Source organism: Triticum dicoccoides, chromosome 3B (assembly GCF_002162155.2).
Source record: "Triticum dicoccoides isolate Atlit2015 ecotype Zavitan chromosome 3B, WEW_v2.0, whole genome shotgun sequence".
Lineage (NCBI taxonomy): Eukaryota > Viridiplantae > Streptophyta > Magnoliopsida > Poales > Poaceae > Triticum > Triticum dicoccoides.
The window spans coordinates 757,296,607-757,310,391 of NC_041385.1; positions in this window are offsets into that span (position 1 = coordinate 757,296,607).

The window sequence follows — 13,785 nt, forward strand, 5'->3', positions numbered from 1 at the left end:
ACTGAAAATGAGGCTTTCAGTCATCTTTCCCATGTGGTATGATTTGCATGTCTCAAGTGATTTAGAATCAAGTGAGTCCAAACGATCCATCTGCATGGAGTTTCTTAATGTGCACATACCAATAGACATGGTTCGCATGTCTCAAACTTTTCAAAAATGAGTGAGTCCAAAGATCCATCAACATGGAGCTTCTTCATGCATTTTATACCAATATGACTCAAATGGCAGTGCCACAAGTATGTGGTACTATCATCACTATCTTATATCTTTTGGCATGAACATGTGTATCACTACGGTCGAGATTCAATAAACCATTCATTTTAGGTGTAAGACCATTGAAGGTATTATTCAAATAAACAGAGTAACTATTATTCTCCTTAAATGAATGACCGTATTGCGATAGACATAATCCAATCATGTCTATGCTTAACGCAAACACCAAATAACAATTATTTAGGTTTATCACCAATCTCGATGGTAGAGGGAGTATGCGATGCTTGATCTCATCAAGCTTGGAAACACTTCCAACACATATCGTCATCTCACCTTTAGCTAGTCTCCGTTTATTCCGCAGCTTTTATTTTGAGTTACCAACACTTAGCAACCGAACCGGTATCTAATACCCTGGTGCTACTAGGAGTACAAGTAAAGTACACATTTAATATAATGTATATCCAATATACTTCTGTTAACCCTGCCAGCCTTCTCATCTACCAAGTATCAAGGGTAGTTATGCTTCAGTGACCGTTCCCTCATTACAGAAGCACTTAGTCTCGGGTTTGGGTTCAACCTTGGGTTTCTTCACTAGAGCAGCAACTGATTTGCCATTTCATGAAGTATCCCTCCTTGCCCTCCTTGAAACTAGTGGTTTCACTAACCATCAACAATTGATGCTCCTTCTTGATTTCTACTTTCGCGGCGTCAAACATCGCGAATATTTCAAGGATCATCATATCTATCCCTAATATGTTATAGTTCATCACGAAGCTCTAGCAGCTTGGTGGCAATGACTTTGGAGAAACATCACTATCTCATCCAGAAGATTAACTCGCACCCGATTCAAGTGATTGTTGTACTCATACAATCTGAGCACAAGCTCAATGATTGAGCTTTTCTCCCTTAGTTTGCAGGCAGAGAAACTCGTCGGAGGTCTTATACCTCTTGACGTGGGCATGAGCCTGAAATCCCAATTTCAGCCCTCGAAACATCTCATATGTTTTGCGACATTTCGAAATCGTCTTCGGTGCCTCAATTCTAAACCGTTTAACATTACTGAACTACCACGTAGTTATCAAAACGTGTATGTCAGATGTTCGCAACATCCACAGGCGACGTTCGAGGTTCAGCACACCGAGCGGTGCATTAAGGACATAAGCCTTCTACGCAGCAATGAGGACAATCCTCAGTTTACGGACCCAGTCCGCATAATTGCTACTATCAACTTTCAACTAAATTTTCTCTAGGAACATATCTAAAACAGTAGAACTAAAGCACGAGCTACGACATAATTTGCAAAAACCTTTTGACTATGTTCAGGATAATTAAGTTCATCTTATGAACTCCCACTCAGATAGACATCCCTCTAGTCATCTAAGTGATACATGATCCGAGTCAACTAGGCCATGTCCGATCATCACGTGAGACGGACTAGTCATCATCGGTGAACATCTTCATGTTGATTGTATCCACTATAAGACTCATGTTCGACCTTTTGGTCTCTTGTGTTCCGAGGCCATGTCTGTACATGCTAGACTCGTCAAGTCAACCTAAGTGTTTCGCGTGTGTAAATCTGGCTTACACCCGTTGTATGTGAACGTTAGAATCTATCACAACCGATCATCACGTGGTGCTTCAAAACAATGAACTTTCGCAATGGTGCACAGTTAGGAGGAACACTTTCTTGAAATTATTATGAGGGATCATCTTATTTACTACCGTTGTTCTAAGCAAATAAGATGCATAAACATGATAAACATCACATGTAATCAAATAGTGACATGATATGGCCAATATCATTTTGCTCCTTTTGATCTCCATCTTCGGGGCTCCATGATCATCATCGTCACCAGCATGACACCATGATCTCCATCATCATGATCTCCATCATCGTGTCTCCATGAAGTTGTCTCACCAACTTACTACTTCTACTACTATGGCCAATGGTTTAGCAATGAAGTAAAGTAATTACATGGCGTTATTCAGTGACACGCAGGTCATACAATAAATAAAGACAACTCCTATGGCTCCTGCCGGTTGTCATACTCATCGACATGCAAGTCGTGATTCCTATTACAAGAACATGATCAATCTCATACATCACATATCATTCATCACATTCTTTTGGCCATATCACATCACATAGCATACCCTGCAAAAACAAGTTAGACGTCCTCTAATTGTTGTTTGCATGTTTTACGTGGCTGCTATGGGTTTCTAGCAAGAACGTTTCTTACCTACGCAAAAGCCACAACGTGATATGCCAATTGATATTTACCCTTCATAAGGACCCTTTTCATCGAATCCGATCCGACTAAAGTGGGAGAGACTGGCACCCGCTAGCCACCTTATGCAACAAGTGCATGTCAGTTGGTGGAACCTGTCTCAGGTAAGTGTACGTGTAAGGTCGGTCCGGGCCGCTTCATCCCACAATACCGTCGAAACAAGATAGGACTAGTAACGGTAAGCATATTGAACAAAATCAATGCCCACAACAGCTTCTGTTCTACTCTTGCATAGAATCTACGCAATAGACCTAGCTCATGATGCCACTGTTGGGGAACGTAGCAGAAATTCAAAATTTTCCTACAAGTCACCAAGATCTATCTATGGAGAGACTAGCAATGAGAAAGAGGGGAGTGCATCTACATACCCTTGTATATCGCGATGCGGAAGTGTTACAAGAACGCGGATGAAGGAGTCGTACTCGTAGCGATTCAGATCGCGGTTGATTCCGATCTAAGCGCCGAACAACGGCGCCTCCACGTTCAACACACGTGCAGCCCGATGACGTCTCCCGTGCCTTGATCAAGCAAGGGGAGAGGGAGAGGTTGGGGAAGACTCCGTCCAGCAGCAGCACGACGGCGTGGTGGTGGTGGAGGAGCACGGTACTCCAGCAGGGCTTCGCCAAGCACTACGAGAGACGAGGAGGGAGAGAGGTAGGGCTGCACCTTGGGAGAGAGAGACTCATGTGTTGGGCAGCCCCAAAACCTCCACTATATATAGGGGCAAGGGGGAGGGGGAGGCGCCCTAGGGTTTCCCCTAGGGGGGGGCGGCCATGGCAGATGGGATCTCCCCTTTGGGTGACTTGGCCCCCAAGCCAGGAGGTGGGAACCCTAGAAGGGGCGCCCCAAACCCCCTGGTCACGTGGGAATAGGTGAGGGGGGCGCACAGCCCCTTAGTGGGCTGGTTTGCCCCCTTCCCTTGGCCCATGAAGCCCCCCAACACTTGCTGGGGCTCCCGAAACACCTTTCAGGCATGCTGGTCATCACCCGGTACCTCCGGAACACTTCCGGACTCCAAAACCCTTCGTCCAATATATCAATCTTCACCTCCGAACCATTCCGGGACTCCTCGTGATGTCCGAGATCTCATCCGGGACTCTGAACAACATTCGGTAACCGCGTACATACCTTCCCTATAACCCTAGCGTCATCGAACCTTAAGTGTGTAGACCCTACGGGTTCGGGAATCATGCAGACATGACCAAGACATCTCTCCGGTCAATAACCAACAGCGGGATCTGGATACCCATGTTGGCTCTTACATGTTCCACGATGATCTCATCGGATGAACCACGATGTCAAGGATTCAATCAATCCCGTATACAATTCCCTTTGTCTACCGGTATAGTACTTGCCCGAGATTCGATCGTCGGTATCCCGATACCTTGTTCAATCTCGTTACCCGCAAGTCTCTTTACTCCTTCCGTAACACATCATCCTGCGATCAACTCTTTGATCACATTGTGCACATTATGATGATGTCCTACCAAGTGGGCCCAGAGATACCTCTCCGTCACACGGAGTAACAAATCCCAGTCTCGATTCATGCCAACCCAACAAACACTTTTGGAGATACCCGTAGTGCACCTTTATAGCCACCCAGTTATGTTGTGATGTTTGGTACACCCAAAGCATTCCTACGGTATCCGGGAGTTGCACAATCTCATGGTCTAAGGAAAAGATACTTGACATTTAGAAAAGCTTTAGCATACGAACTACACGATCTTGTGCTAGGCTTATGATTGGGTCTTGTCCATCACATCATTCGCCTAATGATGTGATCCCGTTATCAATGACATCCAATGTCCATGGTCAGGAAACCATGACCATCTGTTGATCAACGAGCTAGTCAACTAGAGGCTCACTAGGGACATGTTGTGGTCTATGTATTCACACATGTATTGCGGTTTCCGGTCAATACAATTATAGCATGAATAATAGACAATTATCATGAACAAGGAAATACAATAATAACCATTTTATTATTGCCTCTAGGGCATATTTCCAACAGGTATATATAGGAGGAAGAAGTACGTCGGTGGCCGCCCGAGGGGACCACGAGACAGGGGGCGCACCCTACAGGGGGGCGCGGCCCCCTATCTCGTGGGGTCCTCGGGAGCTTCTTGACTTGCACTCCAAGCTCTCCGGATCTTGTTCGTTCCAAAAATCACGCTCCCGAAGGTTTCATTCTGTTTGGACTCCGTTTGATATTCCTTTTCTTCAAAATACTGAAATAGGCAAAAAAACAGCAATATGAGCTGGGCCTCCGGTTAGTAGGTTAGTCCCAAAAATGATATAAATGTATAAAATAAAGCCCATAAACATCCAAAAGGGGTAATATAATAGCATGGAACAATCAAAAATTATAGATACGTTGGAGACGTATCAAGCATCCCCAAGCTTAATTCCTGCTCGTCCTCGAGTAGGTAAATGATAAAAAGAGAATTTTTGATGCGGAATGCTACCTAGTGTAATTCATAATGTAATTTTCTTTAATGTGGCATGAATGTTCAGATCCAAATGATTCAAGATAAAAGCTTATAAAACATAAAAAATAATAATGCTTCAAAGTATACTAACAAATAATCATGTCCTATCAAAATAACATAGCCAAACAAAGCTTATCCCTACAAAGTCATATAGTTAGGCCATGTTTCGTTTTCATTACACAAAATACTCCCATCATGCACAACCCTGATGACGAGCCGATCAATTGTTTCATACTTTTCAACGCGCTTCAGCTTTTTCAACTCTTACGCAATACATGAGCGCAAGCCATGGACATAGCACTATGGTGGTGAATGGTGGTGGTTGTGAGGACAAAAAGTGGGAGAAGATAGTCTCACATTAACTAGGCATATCAACGGGCTATGGAGATGCCCATCAATAGATATCAATGTGAGTGAGTAGGGATTGCCATGCAACGGATGCACTAGAGCTATAAATATATGAAAGCTCAACAAAAGAAACTAAGTGGGTGTGCATCCAACTTGCTTGCTCACTAAGACCTAGGGCACTTTGAGGAAACCCATCATTGGAATATACAAGCCAAGTTCTATAATGAAAAATTCCCACTAGTATATGAAAGTGACAACATATGAGACTCTCTATCATGAAGATCATGGTGCTATTTTGAGGCACAAGTGTGGAAAAAGAGATAGTAGCAATTGTCCCTTCTCTCTTTTTCTCTCTTCTTATATTTTTTTTTCTTCTTCTTCTTTTCTTTTTCTTTTTTTTTCTTTTTCTCTTTTTTTTCTTTCTTTTTGGTGGGCATCTTTGGCCTCTTTTATTTTTATAAAGTCCGAAGCCTCATCCCGACTTGTGGGGGAATCATAGTCTTCATCATCCTTTCCTCACTAGGACAATCCTCTAATAATGAAGATCATCACACTTTAATGGATTACAACTCAAAAACTACAACTCAAAGCTAGAACAAGATATGACTCAATGTGAATGCCTCTGGCGGTGTACCGGGATATGCAATGAATCAAGAGCGGCATGTATGAAGATTATGAAGGTGGCCTTGCCACAAATACGATGTCAACTACATGATCATGCAAAGAGCAATATGACAATGATGAAACGTGTCATAATAAATGGAACGGTGGAAAGTTGCATGGCAATATATCTTGGAATGGCTATGGAAATGCCATAATAGGTAGGTATGGTGGTTGTTTTGAGAAAGGTAAATAAAGGGTTCAATACCGGCGAGAGTTGCGCGGTAATAAGAAAAGCTAGCAAAGTGGAAGGATAAGTGTGCATATGTCCATGGACTCGCATTAGTCAAAAAAAAGAACTCATATACTTATTGCAAAAGTCTACTTCTCCCTCGAAGCAAAGTACTACTACGCATGTCCCAAGAGGGATAGATTGGTAGGAAAAAAATTCCATCGCTCGTCCCTGACTGCCACTCATAAGGAAGACACTCAAAAGAGCACCTCATGCAACAAATTTGTCACACAACTTTTACCATACGTGCATGATACGGGACTTGACAACTTCAACAAAAGTATTTCTAAATTTCATACTTACCCACTAGCATGACCCTAACATTACTACCTTTATATCTCAAAACAATTATCAAGCATCAAGTCGATCATAGCATCCAATTCTTTTTCTATGATAGTTTTTATTATACCCAACTTGGATGCTCGTCAGTCTAGGACCAACTTTGTAACCATAGCAAATACCATGTTGTTCTAAAAGACTCTCAAAATAATATAAGTGAAGCATGAGATACTAGCAATTTCTATAAAATTAAGACACCACCGTGCTCTAAAATATATAAGTGAAGCACTAGAGCAAAAACTATCAAGCTCAAAAAATATAAGTGAAGAACATAGAGTATTCTAGCAAATTCTAATCAAATAGGCTTCTCCCAAAAGGTGTGTACAGCAAGGATGATTGTGGTAAACTAAAAAGCAAATACTAATATAATACACGACGCTCCAAGCAAAACACATATCATGTGGCGAATAAAAATATTGCTCCAAGTAAAGTTACCAATGAACGAAGACGAAAGAGGGGATGCCTTCCCGGGGCATCCCCAAGCTTAGGCTTTTGGCTATTCTTGAATATCTTGGGGTGCCTTGGGCATCCCCAAGCTTAGGCTCTTGCCACCCTTTATTCCATAGTCCATAAAAGCTTTACCCAAAACTTGAAAACTTCACAACACAAAACTCAACAGGAAATCTTATAAGCTCCGTTAGTGAAAGAAAACAAAACCACCACATAGGGTACTGCAATGAACTCATTCTTTATTTATTTTGGTGTTAAACCTACTGTATTCCAACTTCCTTATGGTTTATAAACTAATTTACTAGCCATAGATGCATTGAAATAAGCAAACAACACACGAAAAATAGAATCTGTCAAAAACAGAACAGTCTGTAGCAATCTGTAACTAACGCAAACTTCTGGAACACTAAAAATCCTACAAAAATAGGAAGTACTGGAAAATTTGTTTATTGATCAGCAGCAAAAAGAATAAATGCAAAAGCACGTTTCTGTGATTTATTGAATTTGTTATCGTGAGCGCAAAGTTTCTGTTTTTCAGCAGAATCAAATCAACTATCATCATAGTTTATCCTATAGGTTCTACTTGGCACAAACACTAAACAAAAGATAAAAACACATCTAAAGAGAAAGTAGAAACAAAATTTAACACTAAACAGGAACAAAAACAAAAAACACAAAGAAAATTGGGTTGACTCCCAACTAGCGCTATCGTTTAACGCCCCTAGCTAGGCATTGAGATATCAATGATGCTCACATGAAAGACAAGAATTGAAGCATAAAGAGAGCATCGTAAAACACGTGACAAACACATCTAAGTCTAGCATACTTCCTATGCATAGGCATATTATAAGCAAACAAATTTGCAAGGCAAGCAAGAACTAGCATATGCAAGGAAGAAGAAAGAGACGATAGCAATCTCAACATGACGAGAGGTAATTTAATAAGATACAAATTTCTATGACCATATTTTCCTCTCTCATAATAATTACATGTAGGACCATCGGCAAATTCAACAAAATAGCTATCACAAAACATATTCTCATCATGATCCACATGCATGCAAAGTTGACACTCTTCCAAGATAGTGGGATTAACATTAACTAAAGTCATGACCTCTCCAAACCCACTTTTCTCAAAAAATTCATAAGATTGAACATTCTCCAAATATGTGGGATCTAAAGTTGACACTCTTCCAAACCCACTTTCAATATTGCAAACACTATTATCAATCTCATATTCATCATGGGGCTTAAATAAATTTTCAAGAATATAAGAAGAATCACCCCAATCATGATCATTGCAACAAGTAGTAAACATAGCAAAACTAGCATCCCCAAGCTTAGGGTTTTGCATATTATTAGCACAATTGACATCAAGAGAATTCATAATAAAATCATTGCAATCAAGCTTTTCATCGAAGGAACTACCAAGTATGGGTGCAATAGCAACGATCTCATGTTTAACATAAGGAACTATAGCAAATTCATCTTCATAAATATTGGCATCATGGCCACAAGAATAGCAAGCATCATGTTCATCAAGGGATATTTCAATCAAATCATTGGAATCATCATTATCTATAGATTCATGCATATCATTATTTTCTTCCAAAGCAACAGTCATTCTCTCAATAAATTCTTTGACATAGACATTGTGAGCATAGTTTTCATAGCAATATTTAAGTATGTCAAAATTTTCAGATTCGTAGAGAGTAATATCATACTTTTCAATCAAAGAAGCAACTTCATAAGCACCCTTAAAAGCAACAAATTCTTCAATTTGTTCGATATCATAGTAACTATAAACACCCTTCGCATAATAAGATAAGATTTCATTATCATTGAACTCACATAGGTAGGGAAGGTGTTTTTTAGGGTTCTTAGAGCAACAAGTAAAATCACAAATTTCACAAAGATTCCAAGCATAACACATCAATCTGTTTATTTGATCCCATAAGAGTCTCCCTTTTTCAGACAAACGGTGACGCACAAAATGAGCATGCTCATCTAAAGATTTCCCATCAACTAGGCTAGTTGTGGTTTCAGCACGAGAGCATAAGGATCGAAGATGATCCAAGTAGAACACTATAAGTGGATCCATATCAATAGATTTTTAGCAAGCAAAGATGCAAGCACATAGAAGGCACATGGAGACACAAGCAAACAAAAACGCAAGCGAAAGAGAGGAGATTGGGAAAGAGAGGGAGAATAAAATGGCAAGGGTGAAGTGGGGGAGAGGAAAATGAGAGGCAAATGGCAAATAATGTAAATGCGAGGGAGATGGGTTTGTGATGGGTACTTGGTATGTCTTGACTTGAGCGAAGACCTCCCTGGCAACGGCGCCAGAAATCCTTCTTGCTACGTCTTGAGCTAGCGTTGGTTTTCCCGAAGAGGAGAGGGTGATGCAGCAAGTGTAGCGTAAGTATTTCCCTCAGTTTTGAGAACCAAGGTATCAATCCAGTAGGAGGCTCCTCAAAAGTCCCACGCACTTACACAAACAAACTGAGAACTCGCAACCAACGCAATAAAGGGGTTGTCAATCCCTTCACAGCCACTTGCGAAAGTGAGATCTGATAGAGATAGTATGATAAGATAAATATATTTTTGGTATTTTATAATATAGATGCAAAAAGTAAAGATGCAAATAAAAGTAAATTGAAAGCAAATATGATAAGAGATAGACCCGGAGGCCATAGGTTTCACTAGAGGCTTCTCTCAAGATAGCATAAGTATTACGGTGGGTGAACAAATTACTGTCGAGCAATTGATAGAAAAGCGCATAGTTATGAGATTATCTAGTCATGATCATGTATATAGGCATCACGTCCATAACAAGTAGTCCGACTCCTGCCTGCATCTACTACTATTACTCCACACATCGACCGACTCCTGCCTGCATCTAGAGTATTAAGTTCATAAGAATAGAGTAACGCATTAAGCAAGATAACATGATGTAGAGGGATAAACTCGTGCAATATGATATAAACCCCATCTTGTTATCCTCGACGGCAACAATACAATACGTGTCTTGCAACCCTTTCTGCCACTGGGTAAGAACACCGCAAGATTGAACCCAAAGCTAAGCACTTCTCCCATGGCAAGAAAGATCAATCTAGTAGGCCAAACCAAACTGATAATTCGAAGAGACTTGCAAAGATAACTCAATCATACATAAAAGAATTCAGAGAAGATTCAATTATTATCCATAGATAAATCTGATCATAAACCCACAATTCATCGGATCTCGACAAACACACCGCAAAAAGAGATTACATCGAATAGATCTCCACAAGAGAGGGGGAGAACATTGTATTGAGATCCAAAAAGAGAGAAGAAGCCATCTAGCTAATAACTATGGACCCGTAGGTTTGTGGTAAACTACTCACAACTCATAGGAGGGGCAAGGATGTTGATGTACAAGCCCTCCATGGTTGATTTCCCCTCCGGCAGAGTGTCGGCGAAGGCTCCAAGATGGGATCTCGCGGATACAGAAGGTTACGGCGGTGGAAATTGTGTTTCGTGGTTCTCTTGGATGTTTTCGTGATACGTAGGTATATATAGGAGGAAGATGTACGTCGGTGGCCGCCCGAGGGGCCCACAAGACAGGGGGGCGTGCCCTACAGGGGGGGGGGGTCGGCCCCCTATCTCGTGGGGTCCTCGGGAGCTTCTTGACTTGCACTCCAAGCTCTCCGGATCTTGTTCGTTCCAAAAATCACGCTCCCGAAGGTTTCATTCCGTTTGGACTCCGTTTGATATTCCTTTTCTTCAAAATATTGAAATAGGCAAAAAAACAGCAATATGGGCCGGTCCTCCGGTTAGTAGGTTAGTCCCAAAAATGATATAAATGTATAAAATAAAGCCCATAAACATCAAAAAGAGGTAATATAATAGCATGGAACAATAAAAAATTATAGATACGTTGGAGACGTATCAGTCCACATGAAGCATGGGTCGAAGGTGATGGCGAACCATTGGGGGCTCATCCAAACGGCGTGCAACAAATGGCATGGGATCGTCGAGGAGGTCGTGGCTCGCCCAGATAGCGGCATCAGCATCGAGGATCAAGTATAGCACGCCGCCCTTACAATTGCCTTTCGCCGTGTGCGTGCCCGGGCGCGCTCTGACGCCGACTGCCATTCTTTTTCTCGATGCAGTTGCTGCGCATGTTCGCCATGTTCCGCGATGACAACAGCGACGTAGAGTTCAAGTACCTCCACGTTTTCAAGCGGATCGACAAGTGCGAGAAGTGGGCGGGCGTCCGGCGTACTCTCGCAAGGCCAAGGAGACGTACAAGCCGGCCAATTTAGCGCCGGCTCACCCCCATGCCGCTCTTTTTCGGCGCCCTGGGGGGCCGACCGGCTGGAGATGCTCTTAGAGCATCTTCACTCGTTCGGCCCCCCCATTGCATAGGCCAGCGCATTTTCGGACGTCCACCCGGCGGTTTTTAGACCTTGGGGGCAACCAAGGACCCAGCCACGCCCCCAGGTGCCGCCCCCCAAGGCCCCAGCCACGCGCCCCATATTCCAACTTGATCGTTTTTGCTCCAAAAAAGGCCATAATCTGGCGATCATCGCAATAGTTCGGCGATCAGTGCCACAGTTCAACGATCAAATGAAAGGATAGGCAATAGTTCGGTGCACAAAAAAGAAAGGACGCGCAAGGAATGCATCAAACGTCGAGGTTGCCCTCCAGCGTCGTCGGCGGCCAGCGCGGGCTGGGAGGATTCGGCACGGCTTCTGGACTGGTCAGCGCGGCTTCTGTGCTGCTGGGCGTCGCGGAGGCATCATCAGTCGGGTTGGGCGGAGTTGGCATTGGCATCGGCGTTGGAGTCGCCGGTATCTGGTTCAGGATGAGGCTGCGCTCCGCCAGGAACCACGCCTTGAGCTTCTCATTGCCACTCTGGAGCATGTCAGCACCGCCCATCAAGAAAGCCAGGTATTTGTTCCTCTTCTTGGCGTCTTGAGCTTTGAGCTTCGCGGCGACGTTGGTCCGGAGCAAGTCGAGTTTGACGGTGTTGTTCGTCATCAAAGCAGCCAACCACGCCTCAGTTTTCTCTTCTTGCTGGGCGGCCCAGGTCTTGGCGTCTGCAAGGCAATGCTCAATGGACTCTTGCACGCATGCGGCAGCCGACTCGGCGTGTTTCGCCTTCTTGGCCCATTTGTTGCCGTCTGGGCGCCCGTCGGCCGCGCCCGGGGTCGGCGTGTCCGGCTTGTACGTCTCCTTGGCCTTGGCGAGGGTGCGCCGGACATCCGCCCACTTCTCGCACTTGTCGATCCGCTTGAAGACGTGGAGGTACTTGAACTCTTGGTCGCTGTTGTCATCGCGGAACATGGCGAACATGCGCACATCTGTGTTGAGGAACGAACATCAGTCCGCGCTGGCGCGCACACAGTGAAAGCAATAGGGTGAGACGGCGTGCTATACCTGATCCTCGATGCTGGTGATGCTCTCCGGGTGAGCCGTGACCTCCTCGATGATCCCATGCCATTTGTTGCACGCTGTTTGGATGAGCCCCCAATGGTTCGCCATCGCCTTCGACCGACGCTTCATGTAGACGCCTTTGAAGTAGGGGTCGACGAGCTTGCGCTCGTCGAACTCGGCCTTGATGCGGTCCCAATACATGTCGATGTTTTGGTTCATGCCAGTGATCGGGTCGAGGCAAACTACTTTCCACGCTTCGGCGAGGCACTCATCTTCCTTGGACGCCCACTTGATGCGCGGCTCGCCAGTCTTGGCCGCCCCTTTCTTCTTCTTCTTCTTCTTCTTCTTCTTCTTCTTCTTCTTCTTGCCTTTCCTCGTCTGCGCCGGCTCCTCCTCTTCCTCCTCATCATCCTCCTCCGGCTCTTCCTCGCCGTAGTCGAGCTCGCCGTCCATGTTGCCGAGATCAATCGAGCCGTCTTGGGTAGTGAACCCGATGATGTCTTCCATGTTGGCTTCCTTCGTGTTGGCGTCGCCAAGATGCGACGAAGAGGCTTGCGAGTAGGTGCCGCGGTTGAGAGGTGGCATCGGGGAGGCTGCGTAGTCCGACGACGAGTACGTGTATGGAAGGTACTGTACGCCGGCGAACGCGGGCGAGGGCGTGCGCTGGACCGAGCGCCCATGGGGGAAGGTGACGTTGGGGTTGAAACCGCCGTGGACGTTGCCGTCGGCACAGCCCAGCGACGACGTGCTCCATGGGTGTGGCGATGATGAGAAGCTGGCCGGAGATCCGACGCTTTGCTAGCTCCAGGCCACGTGCGGGCCGTGGCTGCCGGGGGGATTCATCATCCCCGCGCGTGCCGCCTTGGCTTGTTCGGCCGCCGAGCGCTCTGCCGCGGCCGCGAGCGCCGCCCTCTCCCGGGCCTTTTTGGCCCTGTTGCGCCTATCGGCGGTGACGGCCTCCCGGCGCTGCACTTTCACCTTCCAGTCAGCGTTGGTCATGCCCGGGGGCTTGGACGGCGGCGGCCTCTGCTTCCTCTACTTCGGCTGGGTGACGACGGCAGCTGTGGTATCCGTCGCGGTGTGGAGGAACACGTACTTCTTCGGGGGCATGGCGGCCGGCTTGGAAGGGAGGAGGCGGAGTTTGGCGGGAGGAATGAAGAATGAGAGGGAAGCCGAGGACGAAGCGGGAGAAAACGGCGGGAAAAGGGCATCCTCTCGCCGACAGAGCGGCCCCACGCCCTTTTCGCTTCTGCCGGCACCCCCAGGCGACACCCGGGCGCTTGGTTTGGGTTGGGATCGCCGGCTCTGGATTTGGTCCAAACCGACGCTAAATGAGGTCCTGAGGG